The sequence below is a fragment of the Colias eurytheme genome, chromosome 21 (assembly GCF_061535395.1).
Source record: "Colias eurytheme isolate Ceu_HAF_F1 chromosome 21, ilColEury1 Martin Lab GWU primary, whole genome shotgun sequence".
Taxonomy (NCBI): Eukaryota; Metazoa; Arthropoda; class Insecta; order Lepidoptera; family Pieridae; genus Colias; species Colias eurytheme.
In genome coordinates, this window is record NC_143000.1 from 10027112 (window position 1) to 10033111 (window position 6000).

A 6000-nucleotide genomic window follows, 5' to 3' on the forward strand; every position below is an offset into this window, starting at 1 on the left:
ATCGAGCGCCCCGCCACCTGGTGGAGAGGTGTGCGAGAGAGATAGCATATATACAACGGAAAGAGAGGGAAAAATAGGCGGAATAAGCTAGGTGCCTTCTCAATAAGTAAGCTTCAAATATAGGTAAGTATTTAATATGTGTTTTATTTTCAGGTAAAACACAGCTAATATGTTGCTGAGCGATGCCGGTATCAAGGAGATCCGATTCTGCCTTAAGAAGAATATTATGTACCTAATACAATAATTATTATAATTAATAGAAATATAATGAAGACGAAAAATTCATAGACAAAACATTATTTTTTTCTTTAAAAACTGCAAATCCAAGGAGACCACGTACTTATTTATGTGTAAAGTCAATGATATTATATATAGAAACAAGAGGTAGATACGTCATCAACGCACCAAAACTGATTCCATGAATTGGTCCTATTTGGGACCAATGCAATCAGTCAGATTGTCACCGGTCCCAGTGAGCGCATGTGCCTATAGGTACATTAAAGTTGTCGAAAATGCCTTCCTGTGTGTTCAGAAAGTGCACGTATTCGTGCAAAAAAATAAAGAAAGATAAAGGAATATCATATCACAGCAAAATATATTAAATTATTACAGTTTAAGAGTAAAAATAACAATTTACAATTCTTTATTAATGACACTTGCTTGACACGTGTATTGAAATAATGAAAGGGATAATACATTGCTTCAATCACTAGTGTGACAAAGCTAGCGTACACTATGTTCAAAGATTATCATGTAGATACGATTATTGAAAATAGAACGGTTATTTTATTAATTTCGATTTGGGTAAATACTTGATTAATTTTATATTTAAATCCACACAGTGCATATAATTAACAAATATATCTATTTATTATATACAATGAAATCGTGATGGCAAAAATGTTTGTTTGCAAAAATGATGTTGAATATACGTATACATTGAAGAAAAGATTATCGCTACTGACGAAAAAGGCTATTTGCTTTTCTGTAAATAGCTATTGAACATAAATTTTATTTGTGTTTTAGATAAAAAAGGCTTATACTTCATCCTTTCTTTTATTTCATCCTTTTTTTTTCATCTAGGCACCACTATTATTATAATTATCCTACAAGTTGGAGTGATGACCTTGTACGGGTTTCGGGAACTGCCTTGGAACGAATAGCGTAAGATCGATCCTTATGGAGTTCTGTAAGGAGGACTATATGCAGTATGCTCAGCAGTCAGCAGTGGGTGATTATCGGGTGAAATGATGATGACTTAAACGAACACCACAGCTAGTAATAAATACTTAATACAGTTATATCTCCAAAAAAGTTTTTTATATTTTTTTTCATTTTAATACGACATCATAATAATCATAAAATAATTTGGAAAATCCAAAAGTGCACGCCTCATAATTATTTTTGTTTATTTAATAACAATTAAACCACATCGAATCAGACCCTGAAAAATGAAAGGGTTCTATTCCTGAGCATATTCCTACTCAAGCGTAAAGAGAAAAAAAAAGACTCGATTAGTAAAGTATTTCGGTCGCTATCGTGTTAACAAGAAAAAGGATCCGCACATACAGACACACGGACGTCCAAGACAGAACTTTTTTAAACTGTTTTTTAACTAGTTTAAATAACAAAAATGACATCAAAAATATCATGAACGTTAAAAATAGTGTTTTTTCTTAATATGTGTGTGTATGTATTATCTTACAAGTGCAATGTATGATACATAAAGACATTTTAAGTTTGAAAAATCAGATGTTTTGCGCGAAGTGACAGTAGTACCCACCTCAACGCTTCGCTTATGAGGCGTGCAATAGTAAATGAAATTGTCACATTTATTTACTTGTGCAGGAAACCTAACATCTATAACATTGAACCTTCTGTGTCGTTTATCTATGCCAATTACCATGGCAACTATTTGTTTATTTATATTTAATTGGTGAATTCTTATGACTTTTGCTTACACCTGCGCGGAAGTGACAAACTATCTTTGTCTTTTTAATTTATATCATTTTATTAGAGCCATCTCTCTTATACAGTCTGTCAATGTAATAAATTAAGTAAAATGAAAATTGTATTTGTGTGTGCCTGACACTGCATATGAAGCATTTTTTTTGGATATATTGTGAGTATATAACGTATCTATACATAAAATATCATTGTGTAAAGTACCAACTGCGAAAGCTATTTTAATTATAGTATTTTGCCAACAGATGTCGTCATCACCACAATATCAACATTAAGATCGCGCTATTGTTATTTTTTTCCGGCAACGTAAATAATCCCTAGACCTTAGTTTAGGTATCGCTTCTCGGCCTTTTGGCTAAGATCAAAGTGTAGTATCTGTTCTTTTCAGCTTAATATCTGAAAGTTCCCGCACAGCGGGACCAGTATATTAAACTGATTTTTGTAAACCGACGGGATGTTCGGGGCTCGCTCCACTCCCGTCACGGGTCGGCCCGGCATTGCAGTGCCGCCGGGATCGGCCCACATAATAAACACATAATTAATATTAAAAAAAAAGGCGGGTTGCACTCCGTGAGTGCCGGCAGAAGTGAAAACTTGATTATTGACGTTGAGCATGTTTGATATTTACGTCTTAGCTTTTTCGATCAGGTCACGTGTCCTGACGCGAGTTTAAGACGATACACAAAAAAAAATCCACTGCTTGGCGGGCGGAGTCTAATAGCTCGCTATCGCGAACGCGGGTGTGCGCGAAGTCATTCTTGCAAACTCGCCGCGCTGCCGCTGGCCGACTCGGGACAAACATGTATGGAGTCGTCATACGGTTATAATATTGTCATACATTTATTTAATTGTTGATTTATTGGTTTTATTTTCTTGCTTATAAACAAATAATCTTCTTTTTAACAACTACATTATTAATAATTATTATCATTTCGTAATGTTTACTTTATTACAAAATAATACAGGTTATAAATAATCTTTAAAATAACAAAAAATATTGTTACTCTGAAAAAATGAAATGGTACTCAATAACGCGGACTACTGAATTGATTTAGATAGAATTTGATGCTGACGTAGATATTACATCATGCCCAGAAATGAAAGGTACTATTTCTGAAAGAAGTTATAAACCCTAATTCTTCTCAGTCAAAGTCAAGAGTGGAAGATATCACTAATACAGTAAAACTGATGCGAAACTTTGGATGTTAATTTGTATATTTTTTTGTTAGTTGTTACTTAATCACGTCAAGACTACATTACCAATTTTGATAAAATATAGCTAATTGCCTGGATTTACACATAGGATACTTTTTATCCGAACTGAACACTTCTGTGGGAAAAAACAGGATTCACGATATAACCTAATTCCACGCGGGCAAAGCCGCGGTCGGAATGATATTTTTTTAAATAAAAAAATTGTTTTAAAAAAAACACAAAATATATTGACGCATGTATTTATTTTTTGCACTCTATTATAATTGTAATTATTCATTACAAATAATCAAAATAAAATAGCCAGAACAAAGTTAGGTAGGGTAGGTAGGCAGGTACAGCAATGTGAGACGAACATTAAATTAAGTTTACAACAAAAATACATAATATTAGCTAATGTGAAAACGAATCAACCAATCATCCCACAACAATGAAATGTGCACACAAATATTCATCCAAATCGGTTCATGTGATTAGGAGGAGTGACTGCAGCGCCATCTTCCGGGCCCAATTGTGTTTCCAGATCACCCAGGAACTCAATTTAATATACTTACACAAAATTTTTCGAAATGAAAACTCACATTACTATGTTAATATGAATATAAACCTGTTTTAGTACTAAGCAATTTCCCGCACAGGTGTAGTAAGTATAAATGAAATAAATATCAACATCAAATTCTTTATACAACATACTTATCTACCACCTACTAAGAAATGTAATTCTTGAAATTTTTTCGTATTTTTTTTAAATATAATACTACTCCAATGAGCTCCTGTTCCATATTACGTCCACCATACTTCCACTAAGTTCACCATGATTTTTTATTTCTTTGCACTTTGTTGCTTTTTGCTAAAAATGGAATCATGCGATAAAACCAGTAGAGCGTTGATAACATACATTTTTGACTGAATAAAGGTACTTACGAAGGAGTGGGTTCACATTGTGAACAATCAAGTGGGTTTATTTTCCTTCTGGATTCCGGATTTCTGAAAAGATTATCTATGCTATAAATGAAAAAATCTTACACATTCGTTATGTAAGTACTTAAAACAGGGGTACATATCAAACATCGTCTATAATACAATTATCATCAAATTTAAAATAAAACCAACTTACTTCATTAATTTGTTCCAATTGTAAGCATTCTTTTTCCTCCAACCTTTATGTTTCTTCTTCTTATTTTCTTTATTGTCCCCATTTGTCTCATTTTGTCTTATTGTGTTGTCACCCTTTTTTACGATTGCGCGAGCGACACAAGTTCCCCGTGTGACGGCCGTAGCGGGAATGACTCGTGCAGCGATCGGGGTAGGAAGGTACAGGGCGGCTCTCGCTATATTGGCTGGTCGCGCACTAATTTCAAGTATTTCTTGTTTATTTCAAAACCATCGCATATTTCAAAATTCTAAATCGGTAGACGTATAGGTTGTATATTTTATAGTTAATATCCAAAAAGTCGTAACTTTACGTTTGTTATTTTGAAGATGCCAGAGATTAAAAAAAAATAACAATGAGAACTTTGTATTTTTTTTCTATCGAGAAAATATCATGGAATCATGTTTCTAAAACGGTAGACGTATTGTGTTACTATTGAACTTTCTTGTCAAGAATTTTCATCACGACAACTTTAATAATATAAAAATTACGAAGGTTTAAAAAGGGCCGTAAATGTTAGAAAAATTAATTCATCACCTTAAGATTATTACAGAATAAAACCGGCCAAGTGCGAGTCGGGCTCGCGCACAAAGGGTTCCGTAGCAGCAAATATAATAAATTACAGTTAAATCAACCTATCTCAAAAACTATAAGAGATACTTTGATCAAACCAAAAATCGTTGAAAGAGTTAATTAGCATGCATCACCTCTATTTTTTTTAGAATTTTATACCCCGTAGTTATAAAAATAGAGGGGGGGGGACATACTTTTTACGACTTTGAGAGCTGATATCTCAAAAACCGTTCACTTTAAGAAAAATGTTTTTTAGAAAACTTTATATCATTTTAAAAGACCTTTCCATTGATACCCCACACGGGTATGTACATCGAAAAAAAAAATTTCATCCCTCAGTTACATGTATGGGGGGCCCCACCCCCAATTCTTTTTTTTACTATTTAGTGTCATATTTTTGTAGCGGTTCATACAACACATATTCCCATCAAATTTCATCACTGTAGTACTTATAGTTTCCGAGTAAATCGGCTGTGACAGACGGACAGACGGACAGACGGACAGACGGACATGACGAAACTATAAGGGTTCCGTTTTTGCCATTTTGGCTACGGAACCCTAAAAAGTGCTCAACGCCGCTAAAGAAGTTTTACTTCAAAACTTCTGTGTTTTAACCATGTCTCTGTTTTTATTGGACAATTTTATATTTGCAACCACAAGCAAGTAATGTTTGCAACTTTGTGATGTCCAAAAAATAAAAATGCTTTCAATCTAAATACAATAACAAAATATTTTCATTTTTATTTATTAGAACCTGTAGTGTAACTATCCGATTAACGCGCTCATACAAATTTTGCAACCTGATATTGTAAGTATACTTACATAGAAAATAGTAATTATAACTTGTACTGTAGAGTGTAGTGTAGATTATAGAAGTAATGTGAATCAACAACAACAAGATAATTATATAATTATAAGAATAAATTATGTATTATAAATTATAATGGTATTTAAATTATCTACCTATCTTATCGATCTCAAGACCGTATAGAGATAGTATCAAAAATTCATTGCCATATTAGTAGGTATCTATGCATTTTTTTACAAAAACACAAGATAACAAGGCACGTGTCGCTCAGCCAATCAGCATGCAGTGT

At 33.2% G+C, this 6000-nt stretch overlaps 1 long non-coding RNA gene and 1 other non-coding gene across 2 annotated transcripts; one reads left to right on the forward strand and one right to left on the reverse strand.

The window, feature by feature from the left end:
- Window positions 1-2300: 2300 nt before the first annotated feature.
- On the forward strand, window positions 2301-2493 carry LOC149899381 (U2 spliceosomal RNA). The gene has a single exon (XR_016458007.1). It is a non-coding gene; the product is annotated as a U2 spliceosomal RNA (small nuclear RNA).
- A 1034-nt stretch (window positions 2494-3527) lies between these two features.
- On the reverse strand, window positions 3528-4867 carry LOC149899382 (uncharacterized). Its single transcript, XR_016457960.1, has 3 exons — window positions 4295-4867; window positions 4102-4164; window positions 3528-4027 (listed from the first exon to the last, which is right to left on the reverse strand). It is a non-coding gene; the product is annotated as an uncharacterized LOC149899382 (long non-coding RNA).
- Window positions 4868-6000: the final 1133 nt, after the last annotated feature.